The sequence below is a fragment of the Sphaeramia orbicularis genome, chromosome 5 (genome assembly GCF_902148855.1).
Source record: "Sphaeramia orbicularis chromosome 5, fSphaOr1.1, whole genome shotgun sequence".
NCBI lineage: Eukaryota > Metazoa > Chordata > Actinopteri > Kurtiformes > Apogonidae > Sphaeramia > Sphaeramia orbicularis.
Genome location: NC_043961.1, coordinates 8813179 through 8838919, shown reverse-complemented (window position 1 = coordinate 8838919; position 25741 = coordinate 8813179). Strand labels below are relative to the sequence as shown.

General features: G+C 39.5%; 1 protein-coding gene and 1 long non-coding RNA gene across 3 annotated transcripts in view; one reads left to right on the top strand and one right to left on the bottom strand.

Annotated features, from left to right (window-relative positions):
* The window catches only part of plxnb1b (plexin b1b), a 261375-nt gene that overhangs the window by 40471 nt on the left and 195163 nt on the right, over window positions 1-25741 (top strand). For both annotated transcript variants that reach the window (XM_030133734.1, XM_030133733.1), the window contains exon 2: window positions 20956-21024. The gene's annotated coding sequence lies outside the window, so the exon portion shown is untranslated. The remainder of the gene's footprint in view (window positions 1-20955; window positions 21025-25741) is intronic.
* Window positions 1882-24659, bottom strand: LOC115419181 (uncharacterized). The gene is made up of 4 exons (XR_003935409.1): window positions 24592-24659; window positions 18106-18114; window positions 3830-3833; window positions 1882-1891 (listed from the first exon to the last, which is right to left on the bottom strand). It is a non-coding gene; the product is annotated as an uncharacterized LOC115419181 (long non-coding RNA).

Sequence of the window (25741 nt, the reverse complement as noted above, 5' to 3'; positions counted from 1 at the left end):
GATTTAGGACCATATATGAAAGTGGTCTGGGTCAGATTCAGGACCACATATGAAAGTGGTCTGGGTCAGACGTAGGACCACAAATGAAAGTGGTGTGGGTCGGATTTAGGACCACATATGAAAGTGTGTGGGTCGGATTTAGGACCGCATATGAAAGTGGTCTGGGTCGGATTTAGGGACCGCATATGAAGTGGTCTGGGTCGGATTTAGGACCGCATATGAAAGTGGTCTGGGTCGGATTTAGGACCGCATATGAAAGTGGACTGGGTCGGATTTAGGACTGCATATGAAAGTGGTCTGGGTCAGATTTAGGACCACAATTGAAAGTGGGCTGGGTCAGATTTAGGACCACAGTTGAAAGTGGGCTGGGTCAGATTTAGGACCACATAAGAAAGTGGGCTGGGTCAGATTTAGGACCATATATGACAGTGGTCTGGGTCAGATTCAGGACCACATATGAAAGTGGTCTGGGTCAGATTCAGGACCACATATGAAAGTGGTCTGGGTCGGATTTAGGACCACACATGAAAGTTGTCGGGGTTGGATTTAGGACCACATATGAAAGTGGTCTGCGTCGGATTTAGGACCACATATGAAAGTGATCTGGGTCAGATTTAGGACCACATATGAAATTGGTCTGGGTCGGGTTTAGGACCACACATGAAAGTGGTCTGGGTCGGATTTAGGACCACATATGAAAGTGATCTGGGTCAGATTTAGGACCACATCTGGGTCAGATTTAGGACCACATATGAAAGTGGTCTGGGTCGGGTTTAGGACCACACATGAAAGTGGTCTGGGTCGGATTTAGGACACAAATGGTTTGTTGTTGTTGTACTTGTTGAACAGATGTTAGTATAAGAAGATACTTGTGTTATCAGCTCTTGGACTTCTACTGTTGGAAGAAGAAAGATGTCGCAGGTGAAAAACTGAGGAGAAATCGCACTATGCTAACAATGTTAACAGTGTTTATTTCATGGAATGAATGAAGTCCATAGTCAACACTGACTGTCACTCATTCAGATCTGATCTGAGCAGCGAGTGGACTATTATAGAAGACAATAATAGTGTACAGTACCTTGGCAGAGCTGCATTCACATGGAAACTTCTCCTTCACTCATTCACTAGTCCAGACCTATCCCTCCACCAATCAGACGGGTCCTACTGAACCACGGGTAGTAGATGATTACACATGTTGAATCGGCCAAAAAGACTGGAGACGGCAATAACGACGGCTGATCGAATGGAACACACCAACCAGACTCATGTCACTGACCTCACCAGACTGACCGACGACATCTGACCGCCGAAAATCAGGTCGGTGTGTCGTCACCTTAAGACTCCCTCTTGTAGAACCTCTGTTAAGGAGTGTTGAGGCAGTTCTGGAGACATGTGGTGGATCAACACCTCTCCAACAGCCTTTATGTGGGTTTTTCCCTTCATTCGTCACCTGTCTGCATGTCCCCCTGTAGACTGATAGGCAGTATCTCAGAGTTGGCCATTAACATTCCTTCCACTGACACTTACACAGAGAATATGTTTCAGACCTGCAGGGATTCTCCACTTTGGGATCGTAAAGATGCAGAGTCGACTGTTGTGGCTAAAAACGACATAAATGAGCTCGTTGTGTTTTGTAGTGTCTGTAAATGTCTTGTCCTCGGTTGCAGTCGGACATAAATCAGCTCTTTGTCTCAGATCACTGCTGTTGTAACATAAAACCGGCATTTTTTTTTTTTTTTAGGATATACACAACTGATTTGAATGGAAATGAGCAGTGCACTGATTGGATTAAAAACTGTCCTCATTTCCTGTGGTTAGTGCTGACATTTGGAAACGGCACAGTGTTTAGTGATGCATAAATCATCAAAGGTAATAAAACCATGTCTACAGGCTAACATGCTAACTCGAACGCTTGAACGCCGGCGCACGGCTGCTGCGGTGAAATTAAAAACAGAATTATTGGCTGAAATAAACATGAAAAGAAATCCACTGTGGTTTTCTCTGGCTGTGTTGCAGAGTGTGGACTTTGAGCGGTTGAATCTCAGACCTCCAGATTTGTAAAACCACTGCAAATCCAAGATCAACCACAGAGAAAAGTCTCCCAAATAAACCTCTTAATTTAGTTTCATTTGAATTCTGTCCTGACCCTCCCTTCCTCTCTCCAGACTGTTATTGATTACTCGTGCTCAGTTCAGTGTGCCGTTTATTGATCGTAGACAACCAACTGATTACTATAATGACCCCGTGAACTGCTGCCCCGGAGGACGATCAAAAGGCGGTGGCCTCATTTAGACCTCCCACTCCGTAGAGTTACAGCTGGACTTAAAAAACACTAAGCTGTGGAAGATTTGATGCGCTAAGAGGACATCCCTGAACCCAAAACCATTCTGTATCTAGAACGGCAACATTCAGTAGATGGTGAGTGGACCTTATTTGACCAGAAAAGCAGATTACAGGTATGAACCTCTGACAGAATAAAACAATCCTCTTAAAAAGTAGAACCAATTTATTATTAGTATTTAGCATTTTTCAGTAAGAGGAAGATTTAATGGCAAAACTATTTTGTTTTCTTTGGACACTTTAGTAATAGTAGTCGTAGTAGTAATAGTAATAGTAGTAGTAGTAGGAGTGGTTGTAGTAGCGGTAGTAGTAGTATCAGTAGTGGTGGTAGTAGTAGTAGTAGTAGTAGTTTATTTGGTTGTTAATTACTTTAACCATCAAACCAATCCAACATTTCCATTTGTTCCAAATAAAATGCGACCTAAAGGGTTTAGGCTGAAGTGCAGAACCTTATTTACAATTAACACAATGTTTCCACATGAAAACAAACAAACAAATTTTCAGTGTAGTCATTGCTAAATATCCAACAGAAGAGAATACATATTTAATTTAATTCAGATAAATCATCTCCTTATCTCATCTACCAATATTGATCCTAGTCTTTTAAACCAGTATTTTCTTTAGTCAATCCTGAGCTCTATATTTTGGAATAATAGTTCATTTGTACATCTGTTTAAAAGTTTTAATTGTTTTAGACTGTTTGAATCGATCTTCCAGGCCATTCCAAAGATTAACCCCTCTAACAGAAATGCATCTCTTTTTTATTTGTTCTTGCCTTAGCTTTTTTTCTTTTAAAAATGCCAGTTCCTCTGAGGTTATACTGACTTTAGGCAGGAGGATGCTGCCTTGTTTACAGTTTAATAATCAGTGTTTGTGTTTCTTTGTTTTATAGTAACAGAAACACTAAGACACTGGTACTAATCCTAAAACTAGCGTTGGAATTTTTCCCAGAGAAAAACTCGAACTGGATTATGGAATTATGGGGTTATGACTTTCTATTTAAGGTTGTCCACACTAATGCATTGTTTTAAATTGCATAACTTACCGTATTTGCACATTAACGTCACATGCTCGTTGCCATGATGCCATGGGTTGTACAGTGTTAGACATAAAATGGCTTTGTACTGTATGTTTCTGTAAATGTTATACATTCTTTCCTCCCAACATTTTTTCAGCTTCTGTATTTCAAGGCTTTCCTCGTCATGTCTGAGGAACAGAACAAATAAATAAAAAACAGACAGAAATAGAGACTCAACTGAAACTATTCAGATTCAGACTACTTTATAATCCCTGAAGGGCAGTTCAGTTCACAGTTACCCCTGCCTTATTGAACGTTCAAAACAATTAGGGACAAACGAACAAATGCAAAACATTCATAGCAGCATATGACAGACACACACACATTCACCTGTCAGTACTCATCAACAGTCAATTCCTCTGAATAAAACCTGAAATATATGTGCACTCAAAGCTAAACCGAAGTAAAAACCAAACTGAAAACCAAGTAAATTCTAATGAGTTCTTGAAAAGTAAAATTAAATCGTCTTTCATCATTTGTGGATTCTTCAGTTAATGCTTACTGTTTACCTGTGGGGAAAAAAATGTCCATTTTACAGTTCAATCAATCAATCAATTAAATTTTATTTATATTATTTTATTTATTTATTTGACAGGGACAGTGCAGTCAAACATAGTTGCAGCTGATGTGATGCATGTAGAGTTTATAGCTAGTGTTAATTCTCAGCTCCACTTCCTGGTTGGACTCTTCTATATAGCACCAAGTCATAAATAAGTTAGCTCATGACACTTCACATACAGAGCAGGTCGAAAACCAGACTCTAAGCCAATTTACAGAAACCAACAGAATCCTCCAGGAGCAAACACTCGTGATTGGAGACATATGAAGGAAAAACTACCTTAACAGCAGAAACCCGGAGCAGACCCAGACTGTGGAGGATGGACGTCTGCCTTAATAATAATAATAATCATAATAATACAGTGGTTTATTATAGTGGTTTTCTAAGTACTCAGACCTTTACAATAAGCAGCTAAGTAACGAACACATAACAAATGGGTAAAACAGATATAGAGTTAATACAAAGAACAAATACTCAAGCAAAAGTTAGAGACAGATACAACAAAAAACACACGAGAGAAGGTGGGTGAGGTGGAACAGGCAGTCCGTTTTTGTATGAGGATGTGAAGAGGTGGGCCTTGACCAGCTGGGCTTAAAGAGAGAGGGTAAAGGTGGAGAGAGAGAGAGACTGGGGGAGAAGGGGGAGAAGGGGGAGGGGCACCAGTTGACAAACCCTTAGTTGTGTTTTCACATAGTCTTTAATCAGTGTGTCCACAGTTGTGGTTATAATTGAGTTGAACTTTGTGGTTTTTGAATGTGTTTCAAACATAAGCCTTTTCATATATCATGAGTACAACTCTACTGTAGAAAACACACAATGGCTGTTTGTGTAACGACAACATTTTGCCAGTTTCCTTCAGTGCTGTGTGGGCTTTATACACTTGTAGTTTATGCTTTTGGACATTTCAGCAGTGTCCTCTCCAAGTGCTTTGGCTCATAAACGATTTCATACTTTTCCCACTTTGGACAGTATGGAGCCTCATTTTATGTAAAAGCAGCTCCAGCTCCCTGCGACAAATATTTCAGCACATTCTAAAATGCTGAGCCCCCCCACCCCCCCCCCCCCCCCCCCGGAGCGAAGTACAGTGGCGGCCCTGCAGTGTTTCCACCGCTGATTGAATGTTGTGGAAACACTGCATGTACATAATGCGGTTTTCCTGCTGTAATTTGAAAGAAATGAAAACTAAACAAGCATGTCCTCTTGTAAATAGGGTGTCGGCTCAGCTTTGTGTCTGTGAATCGTACAAATTAAGACGTAAATTGCTTGTGGGCGGATTCTTAGAATGTGGAACACAATCTCAATAAAAATGCAAAACCAATTAGTGTTACGAAACAAAAATGACATACCAGGAAAAAGATGAGTGCTGTGAAATAGGTTTGAACTGTCTGTGCTGTCCTGGTTTAGTTAAAGGGGTGTGGCCTGGGTTAAACATCTGAACTAAATACTGTGGACTTCATCGGCTTGGCACACTTGCAGTGGGGGATATCCTCATTGATTGCCCCGGGCGGCAGCTGCTGCGTATCCGAGTCATTATCGAGCGTCGTCCAAAAGCAATAGAACATGTTCCCACTTAATTCTCGCTCTACTTTGGAAAGAGTTCAAGTCAGATCCCAGTGCTGCAGGTGAAGGTTTGTCGAGCCGCCGCTGCTGCTGCTGATTTAAGCATGACATCATGTTCAGTAAATTGATTGTCGGTGGCTGCGGGCCACGCGACCGCACAAACCCGCTGTCATGCCTCCTCTAAATCAGATTGACTCGCAGCGCTGTTGTAGTGGTGGACTTTGTGTGAGCTCTGCAGATGTGTGAAAGTGTGTGACAGGCGTGGCAGGAACTAAGGAGCCTCTGAAGCCCAGGAGAGGGGAGACTGGAACCATGAGGAGCACCCACAGGATGAGGATCAGACTTTTATTAGGATGTTCGCTCTTCCACTCATCACTGCATAAAAGTACAGGGTGTCCCAAAAATATGTATACACTAGGGATGTAATGATTACCAGTATACCGCTAAACCACGGTAAATTGCAGACAATTAGTATTACCATTGAAATTCGAATTATCATGATAATCGTGTTTGATTACTGCACTTTTCCAGAGAAAACGCCTATGTAAAGATCTGCTTTTATGTCAAATATTTTGAGTATAGTTTTAATGTATTACAATTTTGATTTTATATACCTAATATTTGGAACCAATATTCACTTTAAAGTCGTTGAAAGGTTCGTGAAGCATCTTGGTGTTATTAATGCAATAAATTATATACATTTTTCAAATCGGATTTTATATACTTTTTGTCCTTTGTGTGATATAGTAGGTTAAAGTGAAAAAATAATAGACAGATGAGATAGATGAAGTTGTGTTGAAAAAAAAGATACCAAACATGGATATAGTAAACATTTCTTTATATAGTATATAAAGACAAAATCAAAAGTACTGAAAAATGGCCAAAATAGGCTCAGACCACTAAGGTTTAATACTTGAATATTTCTGCCAAGAGAAAGTGCGTTGTGCCTATTGTTTTATTTATTATTATTATTTTTTAAAATACAACTTGGTTAAATATTTCAGTGTGTGTATAAGTAATTTTTGAACATTTTGAGCACAATTTCAACAATACCCGCGATAATAATGATGACCGTGATAATTTTGGTCAAATAACCGTGGTATGAAATTTTCATATCATACATCATTAGTATACACACTTTAAATAATTGTAAAGTAGGTGTTTATTAAAATTCATTTAATTTTTCCAAATGTTATAGAATTTCCAAACATCATTTTATTGTAAGTCAAAAAAAAAATCCGCATTAGCATGCTAGATTTCAAAAAATATTCCCAAGGCACACTGTAAGATTTGTGTAAAAATGAAATGCCTTTATTAGTTCATGGCAATCTTTTAAAATACAGCCAATGCGTTGCGACCTCTGGTCTTCATCAGGGCTTTTTTCAGTAGTTTTCACTACTGAACAGATTTTTTGAAATTTAGCATGCTAATGCCGATTTTTTTTTTTACTCTAAATAGCCAGACAGAGCACAAGTTTCCAAAGAGCATCTGTGGATAACTACCATGAAGAAGACCCAGCAGCACTTCCACTCTGTGGGATTAGAGATCATTTTATTGTTTTGTCTGTTCCTCCTGTTCTCAAACTGACGTCCGTTCTGGTCCAGACTGCTGACAACGCCAATCAATGGAATCACACACATCACCAAATAGTTCCCTTGGTATTTGCGTGCATTCATGTTCAATGGCTGCTCTCAATTCAGCGACTGTTGCAGGTCTCGTAGCGTAGACTTTGTCTTTTAGGTATCCACATTAAAAAAAGTCTAGTGGTGTGAGGTCTGGTGAACTGGACAAACAGGTGGATTGGACGGAGGGGTTTCGTTGAATACCCACCGCGTTCACCAGACCATAGCCATGGTAACCAATAACCCTGTTATTCCATAAACATGTCGACGAACATAAATATGGTGTTGATTTACAGATATATTCATTATTATTATATATTACCCCTCTGTCTCGTACTAAATTGTAAAATGATTGGTTTCCTGGTGTGTCCACATATACTGCGCCATGTTTCTTTTAAAGCTCTTTTCTTCTCTTGTTGTAATGTTCGTCAGCATCCATTTTTTTTTTTTTTTTATTCACATGACTATAGTTGCGGAAAAAGGTCTTTCCGTTGCAGTTTTAAGTGATACACCAATTGCGCTACACCCAAAAAACACACCTCTTGCCAGCGCAAAAATGTATAATCAAAAAACGAGAGTTTTGGTGAAATTGCTGTTTTTTTATAAGGCAAATTTTTATACACAAGTTATATTTCCAAAATTTAAAGGTCAATGGAAAACAGACGAATGTTAAGTTTTAGCCATGTACTTCGTGTGAAGTAAAACAACAGTATTATCATGATGAAATTTGACATTGTGGTAAGAATTATGGCAGTTCATAGCTTTGTTTTTGTGGTTTATCTTGTTTGCGTTTTAACAACAATAACATTACTCTTATAATTGTATGCTTTTGATGTTGTCACCATGGCGACTTGTATAAAACGTCAAATATTCATCCAACAAAACTTTATTTAAACTCCAACATTATGCATGTAGTGGTGTTTTCTTTACACTATGCCACTTTTTAGATTTTTAGAAGAGTATTAAAAATTGTGTTGCTGAAACTTCTTTTTAATCTAACTTAGTCTTAGCTACTTACACACTGCATTTATTTATTTATTGATTGTTTATGTGGTATGACTGTTTTTGTGGAGCAATGACCATATTTTGTATTTTGAATTTCCCCTTAGGGATTAATAAAATAAATATGTCTTTCTATCTATACACTAAATGTTAGCTTCTGCACCGAATCATGTTAGTTATCACCAGATTGTGGCTAATACACAGACCTAAATTGTAATAATGATGCCTCAGCAAAGTGAAATACGGTCCTGTTATTGTAAGCAGAGAGGGTTACAAAGCCAGGTTAGATGATGTGCACTGACCCATTGAGTTCAACCACTAATGTGGGATTAACCTGTGTCACTATGTCCAGATAAAAGGTCCGAGTGTCACTGAGAGCAGAAACCATAGCTTTAAAACCACCGAAGGGACACGACCTCAACAAAGCTAAAGACTATAAAGCACTAAAATGAAGATGAATACATTCAAAGTGGTCAGAAAAGGAGACTTGGAAGTCTATTTTTGATTTCGTAAATACTCATTACTTCTCACTGTGTGTAAAAACTCTCATTCATATGAAAGGGGTTTGGCCAAGAATGCAGGGGGAGGGGCCATGCAGGAAAAAAGAAAGGAAAAAAAAGTTGGGTTCCTACTGCTGGGTTAACATCATTTGACTTAACATGGGTATTGGTCGATTAAATACATGCTGGGTCATTTTGAATGTCCGTTATTTTGCCACAGAAAATAGAAGGGTGTCATGACTAACAGAATAAACTGATTTACTTTGTTGTGTTTCACTCATGTCCTCACGTAATTAGCTAATAAGTAGGCTAACTAAACATTACAAAGGTAAATCTTAAATAAACTGCTGAAATAAAAGGCTAAAGTAAAAAAAATAAAAATCTTATAAAATAATGTGAAGATGATAAATGAGGTTAATTGATCCAAGGGACTTGATTTTTCATATATTCTGCTGATAGGAAGCTAAATGATAGACTGTTGTATGGAGAAGGGGTGGGGTTAAATAAGTTCTACTTCCTCCCACTCCTTTTTGAATGTGCAAATGAAGTCATACTTCGTTTTCATGTACATGTACAGATTTTTGTTTTGTTTCATTTGTAAAGACTAAGTAGGAATACTTAGTTTTGTTGCATATTTGAAATAAACTAAACTAAATAATTATGTTGTAAAAAAAAATACTCAAAGTAGTAGGCTACACAAATATTGTAATATTTTAAAAGTGTGATTAAACAATTGAAATGTTGGTAAATAATGTTTGCTAAAAGTATGAATGGACTGCTGAAATAGTCGGCTAAATAATGAGATAATATTGGCTGAAAGTATGAATAGACTGTTGATTGATGCAAAAGTATGAACACTGATAAACACTTTAATGATTAATAAACAAGATAGTCAAGTGCTAAACAGTCTGTGTATCATTTGTTCTTTTCATATTCAATTGAGAATCCGCAATCGGAAAATGAAAAAATTACTCGTTATTTCTTCATTCATGTGCAAATAAAAAAAAACAAAAAAAAAACAACCCAAACAGTTTTTCATTCTTTCAATTGTATGCACAAATAAAAAATTAGAAATAATCAAATGGACCAAATGTGGGGTTTCCTGTTGACATTTTTGATATCTGATTTGGTCTGACCCAGAAGTTCCTGACTTGTTGGTGTGTTGTTCTGGACAGTCGTGGGTTTGCTAGTTTTCTGTCTAATGCATTCTGCGATAATAGAGAATTTGGTGTTATTCAGAGGCAGCAAATGCGTTACTGTGAAGGAGGACGACATGACAACTGAAAAAATGGTCCGGATCTTCCAGTTGTTGTTGTTTTAGTCTAATACAGTGGGTCCATGGTAGACAATCTAAGGAGAAGACACTTCAAGTAACACATGAGGAAGTCAAGAACTTCAAATCACTACCAAAATGTCAACATGAAACCCCACATTTGGTCCATTTGATTATTTCCAATTTTTTTATTTGTGCATACAATCGAAAGAATGAAAAACAAGTCTTTTTTTTTATTTATTTACATTTTTATTATTTTAAATTTTACATTTACATAAACATGTACTTAGACATAAGGGACCACACAGACACAATACAAAAAAACAAAAACAAAAACGAACAAATTATACAACCAACCTACAAACCTATTAAACCTCCAAAAAAAGAGAAAAAAAAAAAACCCAAACATGACAAAAAAACAACAAGATAAATAATATTATCAACTCCTCTTTACAATGCTCAGGGCTGATTAAGAACTCGTTTTTTGATTTTTTTTTTTATTTGTACATGAATAATGAAATGTCATTTTTTCGTTTTCCGATTGTGGATTCTCAATTGAATATGAAAAGAACAAATGACACGTGGATTCAAAACTGTGAGCTGAAAGAGGTGATGGTTTTTGAGAGTCAGCAGTAACATTTGTATTTGTATTTATTTATTTAGTTCCAGGACAGTGTTTATTGGCATTAGTTACAAAGAACAAGATGTATGCACCAGATTTAGCAGAGAAGCTAATTTCTCTCTGTTGTCCTGGACAAATGACCAACATAACAAACATCACTTAGATTACAAAGTCCTAATATACTGGAGGAAAACCATTAAACAAGACAGATATAGGAGAGTCTGCTCAGGTTGAACAGCTTCAGCCAAATACATAAAACGGGGCTTACATTCGAAAAATACACTAACTTTCCTAGAGCAAGAATAAGATATGAAAAGATAGAACAAGAAGGGGAGAGGAAGAGAAAGCAAAGAGAAGAAAAAAAAAAAATCAGGGACTGAATTAGTTATTATCTGTGTGAAAATGTGATATTTTACTAGCGTACACTTGCAGATAATTAATGCTAAATAACATGTACTTTTATTGGAGTCAGGAAAGTGTCACTGGAGCGTATCATCAGACGAAGCACTAATTTAAAGACACTATAAAAAGTGTCAACAAATCAGGGCTAACCTTTAAGATGTTAAAACAAATTAGACACCCAGTTTTTCTCATTCCTCCGTAAAGACGTTAATAACCAAAGAGTTAAAGCTCTGAGTTAATACATGTAGGAGGAGAAGACGCTTTAAGCTAAATGAAATGTGATTGTGGCTGAAGTTCAGCTTTCGTTATGGTGTGTGTAGATAATTAAGACATTTGAAGTTTTGTTCCGTAGTGGAGACACATTTGTGGATGATGAGGTGGTGGTGGTGGTGGTGGTGATAGTGGTGGTAAAGCATAGTAATTAAAGCAGGCGATGAGACGAAGCCGATGACCCTTGTATGTGTTTTCCCCTCATTGACTGAAAAAATCAATCCCAGTTAATAGGAAGTGGAGGAGAGTTGGCAGACGTGTCCATGTGTTGTTGTCAGATTAACATGATGAGCTTATCCTTTTTGAACGCTGTTAAGAAATACGGGAGGAAGTGAATGAATCAGCCGGAGACGGAGACTGGTGTGTGCCATGTGACCAAACCGGCGCTGGAAACGTTTATCCTCAGTGTCATTAGGACTTAGAAATCCCCCATTAGCTCACAATAAAGTTACAGGACTAATCTGTGCTCAGACTTCCACAGCAGACTTCTACTTTTTTCTTTTTTTTTTTTGGATCATATTTTTAAATTTATTTTCATTGTGCATCTCAGAAATACAATACAAAAAAAGAAAGAAATTCACATTTTATGATATAAGATTTTGTGACACACTAATGCTGCGTTTCCATTATGTGGAACCGGCTCGACTTGACTCGGCCTTTTTGCATTTCCATTACGACAAAGGACCTGGAATCTGGTACCCGGTACTAGTTTTTTGTTGGGATGCTCCGATACCGATACGAGTATCTGCATCGGCTCCGATACTCAGTGTGTGTACTCATACTCGTACTCGTAAAAGAAATCCGATACAAATGCACCGATACCACTTACGGCCGTGTGACATTCCCAGTTCAGTGCAGCAGGTACGCAGCGATGGAATAATGTGTGTGGAGTGTGGAGATTGAACCAAATAAATGACGGTGATAAAAGTAACACTGACTGACAGTAACGTTAAAGACACAGACAGAAACAGACGCAGTGTTCTGCCCGTCCTCTGCGTACATTCTATCGGTTTACCAGGTGCTGGCGGATGCGTACACAGAATGAGAATACCAGCGGGTGTACGGAGCGGTGTGGACCGCCGCCAGTGGAAGTGAAAACAAAACTTATGGCTCATTTCTCTTTTCTCTTCCTGCTGAAGCTAAACTTTTAAACCTTACCAGAGAAAACACTGCAATATTAGTATCACATTAGTGTTGCCTCTGTCGTCTCCATGTTTGTTATTACTGCCTTTCTTCTTCTTCTTCTTCTTCTTCTCAAAAAACTTTACTCTTCTTCGTGGTATTTGTCCAGTATGGTTAATTCAGAGCGGCACCCCCTGGTGGATTAATTGACAAACACTCATTCCAACACATTAAATGTCAGTAGCAGCACTTTGTTCCAGTCAGACTAATGACAACGACAATAAAGCACATTTACAAAAGGAACTAACAACTGGAATGGGATTATTAAGTACTTGTATCAGTACTCGGTATCGGCAAGTACTCAAATGTAAGTGCTCGTACTTGATCTGGAAAAAAGTGGTATAGGTGCATCCCTAGTTTTTTGGTATCACCTCCACTGAGGTTCCAGGCCTGGGGACCAGATACTAAAAGGTGACGTGTAAACACTGCAGACCACTGACTGGTCAGACAGTTGCCTCTGTGACCCACCGTTTTACAAAAAGCAGATGCAGAAGTTGACAGTAAACGTAGTGGTAGGTTAATCCACATGATGACAGCCGCAAAACTACCATTCAGTTAGGAGATTCAGTCTTTGGTGGCCAACATAAAAATTCAGCATGACTTTGACGAGACAACACGCAACGAGCGAGTTTATCAGCAAGTCTGAGCAGACGACAAAGAAGTAACGCGCCGCATTGCTATGACGTTCAGGTACTGTAAAGTCGGTAGTATCCTGTAATGGAAACGGTCTTCAGGAATGGAGTCTGGTACGCGAGTGGAGTCAAGCTGGTTCCATGTAGTGGAAACGCGGCATATGTATAAACCCCACCCCCCTAGAGCCAATGGCGACCCCCATACAAACCCAACCTGGATCTCAAAATACGAAAACCAACTAATAAAAACAAATACATGTATATAGATGAAAGAGAATGTAATTTACAGATATAAACAGAATAGTGATCAGGAAGGTCATAGATAATTATGTTGCACTCTTTCTTTAACCATAATATAAACACCATCCCACAGACTAAGGGTTTACGACTGGCTGCATGCTTCTCCATCATAACTATATCGAGAAAATAATTGATCCATTGTTGCCGTGATAAAGTATGAGGCGGCTGCCATCTCAATGCCGGCAGACTTCTACTTTGGGGATTCAGTCGGACACATTTACCCCTTCTCTCAGGAATTCAACCACAACACTATTTCAGTTTCAGTCTGACGCCAAGCCCAGGCTTTTCTGCCCCGTGGTGGGATTTTGTTGGTGTAACCTTTGTTCCTTCAGAGGTGGAATGACCAGATGTGGGCTGTGGAATGAAACGGGATGGCATCAGCGCAGTGCCAGCGGGCCTGTGAGGGCAGGGCACCAGTCGGATTTAGAGCCGCTATATATTTCCAAAGCGAGAGAAGGGGAAAAAGGCAGAAATTTCTGGTATTTAATTACAGAGCGGCCGCGGCCAGAGGCACACTGTCAATGGTAGTTTTAAGACCGACAGCTTAACAACCTCAGGAATGGTGGCACTGTTGGTTTTGGTGACGCTGTGTCATTTCCTCCTGTGAAGAGCTGGGTTTTTTGATGTGTTTGGGATTTCTACATGTTCCAGCTCTACTCAAGCCAGTTTGAAGAAAAATATCCTTATAGTGCTATGATGGCTACCAAAGACTGCCGACATGCCAAGTCAAGGGTTAAAGCTCACACTAATTTTAGGCCTTTATAATGCCTGGAAACGGCCTGTTTTTGAAGTCTGTTTTCTCACGAGAATGCTCTTGGTGACAGGATTTGACCCTTCGTTAGCCCCACCCCCTTGGTTACTGTTGTTATGCCTGCGTGAGCTTTTGCATCCAGCCTCTCAAACGGTGATATCGGTGAGAAACCTCTCCAAGAAACCTAAAATATCCACAATCTAGTGTCCATTTGATCAATTTCCTACATGTGATTTTTACAGTGGCTTCAATCAGATGTTAAGTGTTTTTTTTTATTTTGAGTGGAAACAATAAAATTATTGCCTAAAATAAAATTAAATCTCCAGTAGGGATGCAATGATATGAAAATTTCATATCATGGTTATTATGACCAAAATTATCACGGTTATCATTATTATCGCGGTGTTGTTGAAATTGTACTCAAAATGTTCAAAAAGTACTAATACACACACTGAAATAATTTAACCAAGTTGTATTTTGAAAAAAAACAACAACAAAAAAAACAAATAAAATAAGTGGTACAATGCACTTGCTCTTGGCAGAAACATTGAAGTATTAACCCTTAGTGGTCTGAGCCTATTTTGGCCGTTTTTCAGTACTTTTGATTTTGCCTTTATATACTACAGGGGTTGGACAAAATAATGGAAACACCTTCACCTCAAGATGATAATGCCACAATCCATACAGCTAGAATTGTTAAAGAATGGCATGAGGAACATTAAAATGAAGTTGAGCATCTCGTATGGCCGGCACAGTCCCCAGACCTCAACATTATTGAGCATTTATGGTCAGTTTTAGAGATTCAAGTAAGACGTCCATTTCCACCGCCATCGTCTCTAAAAGAGTTGGAGGGTATTCTAACTGAAGAATGGCTTAAAATTCCTTTGGAAACAATTCACAAGTTGTATGAATCAATACCTCGGAGAATTGAGGCTGTAATTGCCGCAAAAGGTGGACCTACACCATATTAATTATATTTTGTTGATTTTTTAAGGTGTTTCCATTATTTTGTCCAACCCCTGTATATAAACCAATGGTTACTATACCCATGTTTGGTATCTTTTTTTCAGCACAACTTCATTTATATCAACTGCTTATTATGTTTTTTCACTTTAACCTACTATATCAACATAAAAGGACAGAAAACACAAAAAAAATTCTAGTTTTCATCATTTTGTTAGTCTTCGTTAACGATAATAACCTTGGTGCAGGGGCGTGGTCTGTTTTGGCAAACTGATTCAGAAGGATTGTGACTAGTGGATGGCTGTGTGCAGTGTGTGTCAGGTACCCAGGATGAACTTGGATGAGAACACGTTGAGCTAATTTTTCTCCTACATAGCGTAATCTGCGATGTGACCGTTGCGCACATGTACATTGCGATGACGATGTTCAAATGATACATTGTGCAGCCCTAACTCTTAATGTTTTCGGCTTTGGAACCAGAATAAAACCCTGTTCCTTAACGTTGGGGACATGTGCCATCTGACTTCCATGTCCTCACTGTTTTGTCATTTTCACTTCTTCTGAAAGTCGGACAGTTCTGGTTCCTGGTTACAGTTGCTAACGTGGTATTGGACAGTGACTTTTCTGGGGAGGTTTTTAGATAAGGGTAATTGTCTCCTGTTTACAGAAAATAGGCCTCTGTCGCTGCCATGTGCTGTAGCATGGACAGTTTCCTTTCTGTGTTAATCTTTCCTGATCTGATTTGAGTGGCTTCTGTCTCTGCTCTGTCAGAACTCCTCCTGTGTTTGGATGACTGGACATGTTTGAGAGGAATCCTGGGTGCTGTAGAGAATGTAAGAGGGATGTTCGCCCGCCTTTTTTGGCTGGTGACTCCAATTCTGGCAAGAATAAGAGGACACGCCATGTCACCAGTTGAGTCACTGCACTTTGTCGAACAATGGGCTGAAATTGGCGGTGTGTTTTCATGACTACGGACGGGGCTGTTAAGACTTAAATGCATCCGGATTCAATTGAGCCCCTTAACGTGAGAGAGAAAGAGAGAGAGGGAGAGAGAGTGTCTGGTTGGTGAAGTGTGAGTGTATGTGTGTCTACATTAGAGCCCGACCGATATGGGATTTTTGGGGCTGATGCCGATACAGATATTGGGGGCTTAAAAAATGCCGATATCCAGTACTGGCTGATACCGATATATTGGCCGATATATGAAATAAGAACACTGATCTACACAGGATATAATAATCTTATATTAGATAATTGTGGACAGGTGGATTAACAGTTGCATAAATCTTTATTTCACAAATATAATTTACACAACTTTCAAATGCAAACTATGCAATCACAAAAATAATTATAGCAAAAAATATTACTTACCACACAATTATGTTTTCACTCACAAATTTTGGTGTGTCTACCTCAGGGCACTACAACTTCTTATGTGGACTAAGGACTAAACTGAGCATGTGCAGAGTGAATTAGGTGAGTCCTAAGTTGTTCCTGATTGGAGTAACTGCAAGAGTTACAACTGACCTGTGTTACAACTGTTCCCAGTCTCCCCTACACTATTAACACCCAGGCCTGCTGGCAGAATGAAATTGTGAGGTAGACAGGAAGTGCACGGACATGGGTGTGTGTGTGTGTTGAGGGGGGGGGGGGGTCTGTGATTTTCGGAGCGGGGCTCTAGTCCAGTCTACATTTCTTCATTTGGTCCATTGTCAAAAGAACACTTGGTTTAGAAACACAGCTGTATTAGTCAGACCTGTATGTGGCAGTTTTTAAGGACAGTTTCAGAACATTCAGATGTAACCATGTTTCTAGGGATGTCCCGATCCGATCTACAGGTCTGTATCAGCTGCCGATCTGGTATTTTTTAACAGTATCATGATATATTGCAATCCTAGCATTGTGATTTGTATCGTATCACCAGATTCTTGCCAATACACAGCCCTACTATCAGGTCCATGTACCTCAAATTGAGTTTATATCGATTGTCTAACTCACAGGTGTCAAACTCCGGTCCTCGAGGGCCGGTATCCTGCATGTTTTAGATGTTTCCCTCTTCCAGCACACCTGATGGTCGTTATCAGGCTTCTGCAGAGTTGGATGATAGGCTTATCATTTGAATCAGGTGTGTTGGAAGAGGGAAACATCTAAAAAAAAGCAGGATACCGGCCCTTGAGGATCTGAGTTTGACACCCCTGGTCTAACTGTTATTATAGACAGATTTATATATAGCGGAGGATTGGGGGGATTTTGGGGACATACCCTTGCTCTCAGCCCCCAACAGCATATGCCTCGTTCACTCTGTGGTTCAGACACTACCACCTCTTTTAAGGTTTTTTCTTACATGTCACCCACTGCATGTCCCAGTGTGTTAAAGAAGCTATATTAAGGTCAAGGCTAACCCACTTTATTATCCCTGTAGGGACATTTGGTACATACATATACATAATTTGTACTTTATTCTGTGAGTGGTATAGTCTGTGGATACGTAGCATGGATTTGTAGGTGGTTTTGTTGGTTGGTAGTTGTGTTCTGGTAGAATTTGGGTTATAAATACTACAGTGTCATCTTTTAAATCACTTCTTAAAACGCATTTTTATAGACTTGCCTTTATGTGATGTTGTCTCTTTTTAATGTTTTTAATGTTGAATATTTAATTTGACCCTGTTTTGGTTTTTCATTTATATTGACATGCATGATGTTTTATTCCATTCCTTCATTTTTGCATTGATCTGACACCATCGTGTCATGTTATTTCTGCCCTCTTTACTACGATACATTCACAGTTAGTCATGTTTTTGTGTTTGCTGTACTTACCTCTTTTATTGTGTTGTTTTCTATGTTTTTATTCTGTTGTGCACTTTTGCTTTGTCTGTCAAAGTACTTTGTAAACTCAGTTTTTAAAAGTGCTATATAAATAAAGTCATTATTATTATTATTATTATTACATTTACATTTATGCATTTTTTCCAAAGTGACTTACAAGAGAAAAACTAAAAATGAAAGAAAAATACAAGAATAGATTAAAAATATTAAAAACAAAAAAAACCACAAACAGCTGTACAGTTAAAACTGTCGTACAGAAGAATAAAATCAAAATAATAGACTAAAATGCAAGAATAGATTAAAAAGACATAAAAGCAGCTGTACACTTAAAACAGTGAAATAAAAATGCCAAGTAAAAACAACAGAATAGACATGGTAATACATTTAAAATGGAATGTTTGCAAGTGCTAGGACAGGAGATGCTACACACATTACTACACAGAACCCCTTTAAGGCAGCATTACACCTATAAAAGCACTTGTAATACGTCTTAGAGAGTTGGGTTTTTTTTTAAGAAGTCTCACATCTTTACATGTTCATACCAGGTTTAAACAGACAAGGTTACAGTTGGGAAATCTACCGAGAAACATTTTTTATTGTCTGAGAGTTGAAATCTGCCCCAAAGTGGTTGGATTTGCTGTCGGTTGGGGGTTTAACTCCAGGGTCGTTTTCAAAATTGTCATTGTTTTCCACTCAGGTTTTATTACACTATGAACACAGCGTATGAACACAGCTGAATGGAATCAAGCTTATCTGAGCTAACCGTCTAGACTAATGTTGTCGAACTAGAGCCCCCCCCGTAACTCATCTGCAGTCAGTGTTTGCACATACTGATCAACCTCTATATGATAACTTCAGTCTTTGAAGACGAGAGGGGAACAAACACAAGGGTCCTTCCTGTTCCTTTGTCGATCCTATCAATCCATCAGTCGTGTCCACAAATCCTGAAAACCTGCTCCACTCCAGCGCCCCCCCCCCCCCCCGCCCCCTGTCTGAGTGGAAACACATACACGAGCTTCTGAACCAGAGGGAAACGCCACAAGACAAGACCCAACACATCCCAACCAGAGGGCAGAGAAAGGAACTGCTGCATCAGCTGGTGCAGACTTTAAACCACTTTTTTTTTTTTTACCCTTGAGGGCAGATTTCAGAGAAACTCCAGGTTTGGGTGAGTTTCCTCTACGTTAAGGCAGCATTCCATAGATGTTACAACGTTAATAATGTCCTGTGAGGAGGGAATGAGACCACCTTTACAGCTTCAGGACACCTGTGGTGAAGGACAGGCGTAAAATAAGAATTTACTAGGGAACCTCGCAGAGACTGAACAGAGCCAGGTTTCATTTTCTGCAACTGTTTAGCTCTAAATTAGGCCCATGTAGTTTGGTTGATGGACTCTGGTCATATATTTTTAATTTGAGCACAGCTTTAGCATCATTAGAGCATTTAATTACACTGGTCTACAATTTTTTTTGAAATTATCTGCCTCAGAGATTAAATGAGCTAAATGTTACGCAGTTTGGTGCCAAAAACAAAAGCAACATCAGTTATCTGGAATTCTTTCAGCTACAGAAGGATGAAACTGAAACATATGTTGTGTGTCGACAGTGTCTTCCACCTGTCGACATAACCAGAGGAAACACAACTAATTTGTTTGACCATTTGACCATTTACGTCGGTGCCACACAGCTGTTATATCCTCCTGAGCATTTTGTCATATCGCAATATATTAGGGTTAAAAAAATTGCAATGTCGGTTTTTTCCAAAATCGTGTAACCCTAGTAAGAGTGACAGTCAAAAATGAATTAAACAGTAAGAAAGGACACAGATGATCAAATGAAGACGTTATATATTATCTACAGACTTTTATAGGTTCCTTACAGACCATGGACAAACAGTATAAAACAGACTATGACGTAATATCGTGCCTTGGCTATTTAAAAATAATGAAAATTGCCTTTATTTAACCAAGTAAAGACCCTTTTTTTTTTCTTTTGTTCAGACAAGGTATAGTTTTTTTTTAGATGTTACTTGCTTGACAATATCAACTGAGGAAGACTGGAGTCACAGTCAAAACTGTCAAGCAGGTAACATCTAAAAACTAGAAAAGCACTCAGAGCGCAGACCTCTGCCAAGGCAGATTAGTGCCCCCCCCCCGATCACCACCAGAATGTAATCATTTGTTCCTTGTGCCAGTATGAACATTTCCTGAAATTTTCATCCAAATCCGTCTGCAACTTTTTGAGTTATTGTGCACATGGACAGACAGACGGACAGATAAACGAACAAACAAACCAACGCCGGCAAAAACATAACCTCCTTGGCGGAGGTAAATATATCTTTAAAAGTGGTGTAGGAGATGTTTTCCTGGAGCATTTTTTACTACGTTGCTTAAAATCCCCTTCACACTCCGATTGCAACCAATTAATTAAATGCTCTAACACAAAAATAAAAAAATTTTAGTCGCCTGTGGAATGGACAGGACTGTTGAAACAGAGCCAGCGTCGGCCGTGGTCCCCGTGGTTAACCTCTTTCAGGTGATTGTTTCTGACAGTCTACTAACACGTATCAGGTCGGTTCATACACCTCTAACACATGAGCATTCCTGTGTAGATCATTTCCGAAGGCCTTTCCTTTGTACAGATAATCCCCCAGTTTTCTCAGTCCCTCTCCACTCCCCGGCCTTGGCTTTCACTGTCTGTTGTGAACGTAGACACAGGTCATGTTTCATCTCGTACCGGTGTCTCTCTCCTCTATGGCAGCCGTTTGTCTGTCTTTTAAAAGGTGACTTTTGTGGCTGCCCTTGGTTCGTCATGTTCACCACGGTCTTTGTTGTTGCTGTGAACAATAGCTGCCTTGTATGAAGAATGGAGGCCGTCACCTGTGTGCTGTGAATTAAGGAGATGTGGCAGCCGTTGGAAATGCTTGAAGCCAACAGCTGTAGAGGACGATCGGCTACTGGCTCCTGCTGTCATCATCTGTTTCTGTATTTCACTATTAGACTTTACTGAGGGATATCATGTGTTTGGCTTTTAAAAGGGAAAATGTGGACCAACAGATTGTCTTTTTTCTACAGGTTTGGATGAATCTGTGGAAGCGATGGAAATAGTGGAAAGTGAAAAAAACAGGCAATAAAATTTCACAGGTAGGAACATTTTTCTCTTTTTATACTAATGCATCTGGTTCCATTCTCTCAGGTTTATTACTGCTGATGTTTATAATACGTATAAAAGCCCTCGACTGTGTTACACCCCCATGTACGCACAGATGTGAAGACCTGATCAGTCCAAAAAGAAGCATTCTTTTAAAACCCTTTATACATGATAACATTACAGATAACAGACTTTCCTGATCTTCAACTGCAAATAAAGTGGTTCCAGGCACAACAAACCCCGCCCCTCGCATGTATTGTAGCTTATTTTGACATCAATTTAGCTGATGCCATCATATCCATGTGTGTGCTGATGCCAACATAAGACTAATTTCATCCATTATAAGTAAATGGGAGGAAAAAGATTTTAAAAATTCATAAAAAAATTGAACTTTGACCTACTTTTCCCAAAATGTAATCATATCTATTCTGAGTCACTGGCAATTTATAAACCCAATTTGATATGAATTCAGCCAATAGATTTGCTGCTAAAGTGTTAATAAACAAGCAAACAAACAAACAAACTGAACCACAAATAATACCCCTTGCCTCCCCTTCGGTAGGCGGAGTAATAAATATTAACTAGCGCGTTGTGGTAGATAATAAACTGACCTCTGATCCAGTGCAGTTCTTTGCTTTCTTTCCTTTCTTGGTAAATTCCTCAGTCATTTTCAGTTGAATAACCTCTCAGCAGACATGTCTGTTGCTACACAGGAAATTTGACACCATGGCAACATGGCCCTATTGTTTATCTGTTGCTAGGTAACCCTCTTCAATTCTATGATTCTATGATTTTGGGCCAGGCTATTATTGGGTTATTGCATTCTAAAATTACTAATCTCTCCCAAAATATTGGTCCTATCAACTTGCCATTTTCACTAGTCTGTTCACTGACTAAAAACCCATAAGTATGACCAACTGCAGCAGTCAGCTCTGTACGGAGTTAGTGTGATGACCCAGACACACACACAGTCCACTTTCCTTTTATAATCTAGATTCCCCACGGGTCAACACACTAGTTATTTTAACCAAACCAACCAAAATAAGTGTGAAAACGGGCTTTCTAGGCTCCTTTCCATTTTGTAATTAATTTTATGGGGGTAAAAAGTTGGAAATGCTGCAGTTTAACAACATCAGCCATTAAATAAACACTTGACATGTGCGTTGACCCGTGGGGAACCACAGATTCTAGATCCTCTGATCCAGTTCAATCCTTTCCTTTCTTGGTAAATTTTCCTCAGTCATTTTCAGTTGAATAACCTCTCAGCTGACATGTCTGTTTCTGCACAGGAAATTTGACACCATGGCAACGGGGCCCTATTGTTTATCTGTTGCTAGGTAACCCACTTCAATTCTATGATTCTATGATTCTGGGCAAGGCTCCTTCTTGTTGTGACTACTGCGGTCAGACACACCTGGATTAATCAGTGTGTCCAATAATGAAAGACAGGAAATAAAGGAGCCACCTGAAGTTCAGGAAGTAGTGGGGCTGTGCATAGAGTCTATTGTATTCAAAATTACTAATATCTTCCAAAATATTGGTCCTATCAACTTGCTGTTTTCACTAGTTTGTTCTTTGACCAAAAACCCATAAATATGACAAACTGCAGCAGTCAGCTCTGTACGGAGTTAGTATGATGACCCAGACACACACACAGAGTCCACTACCCTTTTATAATATATATAAATAAATAAAGGAGATCTAGATCTAGTGTGTGATGCATGATTTGGGGTTTTGGCCTTTGCTGATGTACATAGAAATAACCAGATGGGTCTACTTGGCGATCACTGACACTTTTTAATTGTTTCCTTCCATTCATCTCTATTACACAATAGCTACTGGGACTTGAGTTTCCTCCTCCTGCGGTGTTACGTCCACTTCCCCCCTAACCGCATCCCACCACACTCTGCAGCTATTTAAAGTGTCAGAAGCTGCTCCCTCTTACTCCTCCTCCTGCTCCTCCTAAACCAGAAGCTCCGGCCACGCAGACGGAGGCGTCCCTGCTGCGACTCTATCTGTTTGTTTTCATACTTCCTTTCCCTGGGCCAGCCCTTCTCCTCATGTTCTGACTGTTTTGGCCTTGGCTGAGGATTATTGTGTTATTCCTCACGCTGACCTTGGTTACATAAACCAACGCCTGATCCCCGTTCCTTGGTTCCAGTCTGTGTCCCAGTCCTCCTCCTTCTCCTTGTCCCAGTGCGGTGCCAGGCTCATGTCCTCTGGGCGCTCCCACAAAGCCCAGTGTTTTGAATACACTGTGAAACTGGAGCCAGGACTATTTATTCCCAGGCTCAGATAAAATGAAGGATAGGCAGAGAGGGGGAAGCCAGGAAGCTGCTGTGGTCGAATGCAGCGGATGGTGTTGGTAGGTGAACCGTTTATGTCTTCTCATAACCTCTGTTTGTGGGCTGAACATCCAGCCAGCTGTTTCAAATAAGCACAATGCCCAGGGTTGCATCCTGCTCTCAGCAGTTTGTGCAAAGAACCGAAACCCCGGCGTTGGGCCGTGGTCCGTACAGGGCCCAGCGGTTTAAGATGCAGTCCAAGTGTCTGTCAGAGGCTCAGCGGCTGATGTGAGGAGGATACACCCTATTCTAGCGTCAGAACGACAACACCACATCCGTTTTATAGTTTAACAACAACTCAGTTGTGTAGAGAACAAATGCTCTGACAGATAAATGACGAAGGTTCGAAACAGGAGCAGAGTTGGACAAATAAATCCAGGTGGATGGTGGATTTGATCACATGGGGACAGATCATTAGTGCTGATGACAGCGCAGAGGGGGCGGAGACTCAACTAACGTGATCTATTTTCTGAGCAGCCTGGTCAAATATTTAGACCCCCCTCTTAAGAGAAAAATCTTCTTTTACATGCAGCCGTGTATAAGAAGGTGGGGTAACGAGAAGCTTAGGCCCAGTTAGCCAATCACAATGCAGAATGCAAGACCAAAGACCAATGAGCTTTCCCTCTGATTGTGAGCAGACAGAGCTGTAGAATACTGTTATCCAAGGGCTCTGGGCGCCACCCATCCATCTGTTTTTTTTTGTTTTTTTTAGTGATAGTTAACAAGACAATGTGGAGAGAAAAATGACAACAACACATAAACAAAGGGAAAATCAAACAAATAAACAAACAAACCAAAAACAACAACAACAACGACAACATCATATTACAATGAAAAAGATCATAAATGTAAATATCAACTAAACAATATAGCTTGGTTAGGGGCGATAGGGGAAAGGGGAAGAGGGAGGTGTGAATGAAAGAGAAAGAGAGAGGGGGAAGTGAGACTCAACTAACGTTATCTTTTTTCTGAGCAGCCTGGTCAAATATTTAGACCGCCCTCTTAAGAGAAAAATCTTCTTTTACACGCAGCCGTATATAAGAAGGTGGGGTAACGAGAATCTTAGGCCCGGTTAGCCAATCACAATGCAGAATGCAAGACCAATGACCTTTCCCTCTGATTGTGAGCAGACAGAGGCATAGAATACTGTTATCCAAGGGCTCTGGGCGCCACCCGTCCATCTGTTTTCACCCAAATACACCCCAACAAGAAAACGGAGATTTACAGAAATTTTCACTTTGGCCGGAGTTTTCAGAAACCTTTGTTTTCGGTGGATGTAGCCATTGTAGTCACTTAAACGATCGGCGTAAACGCCAGGAAAACTCTGTTTTTCCAGATAACCAACCATGAGTAAACGAACTCTAAATGTCAAGGCTAACCTAACAATGCTAATGGAGTTATTAGTTAGCTAGCGTTAGTTAAGACAGAAAATGTAAGCTCCAAACGCAAACGTTAGCCGTGTTGTTCTATCAGGAGGTTCTCCCTTTGGCTTTGACTCACGTGGACTAATAAACGGTTCCAGACTCTGGACTGACCTGGAACCTTATTCTGGGACTTTTTTAAAACCAGAAGTCCCTCAGATCTTTGTCCTCCTGGTCTCTGGACCATGGGGCTGAAACTGCACCTGCACCTGCACATGCTGGTATGATGCTTACAGATGTCGATCAAAGAATACTACTACTACTACTACTACTACTACTACTACTACTACTACTACTACTACTACTACTACTACTAATAATAATAATAATAATAATAATAATAATAATAATAAAAATACAATCATAAATCCTGTTGTGTCATTGCATGTGGGCGTGTCCTCTGACCAACAGTGTTTGAATCAATATGAAAACAGCCTAAATGTAGAAACAGCAGGAAAAACACATTCACTGATAAAATGACAAAAGGGGTGGAAAGGAGGGATGATTTTGACCGTTTATATTTGGAGGGGATGGGAACCCCCCTTCATCCCCCTTCATCCCCCCTCACCCCCAGTCAGCTCCAGCACTGGTTATAAATGCGGTGCAGTGTCAGACAAATGGAAAATGAAACTGGAAGATAAATCTGGAATTTCCCCAACACACTTAGATTCTTATCAGAAACATAAGTGTTGTGCACTATCACATATTTACATATTTCTCTGACAGCGTGTGCGTGACAAAAAAATCCATATCTGCTTGTATCGACTCTAAACTCATTTTCTAGAATATCCTCCAGTCTCATTGATTGACTCATTTGTTTCTGGGCTATTACAGATCATAAAGACTCACACATGTCTATATTTTTAATAGAGTATTTTAAAAGCAGGGCTTCAAATAGGAAGGATTTTTATGTATTGCCGACAGAGAAATGGTATTTTTTCCAC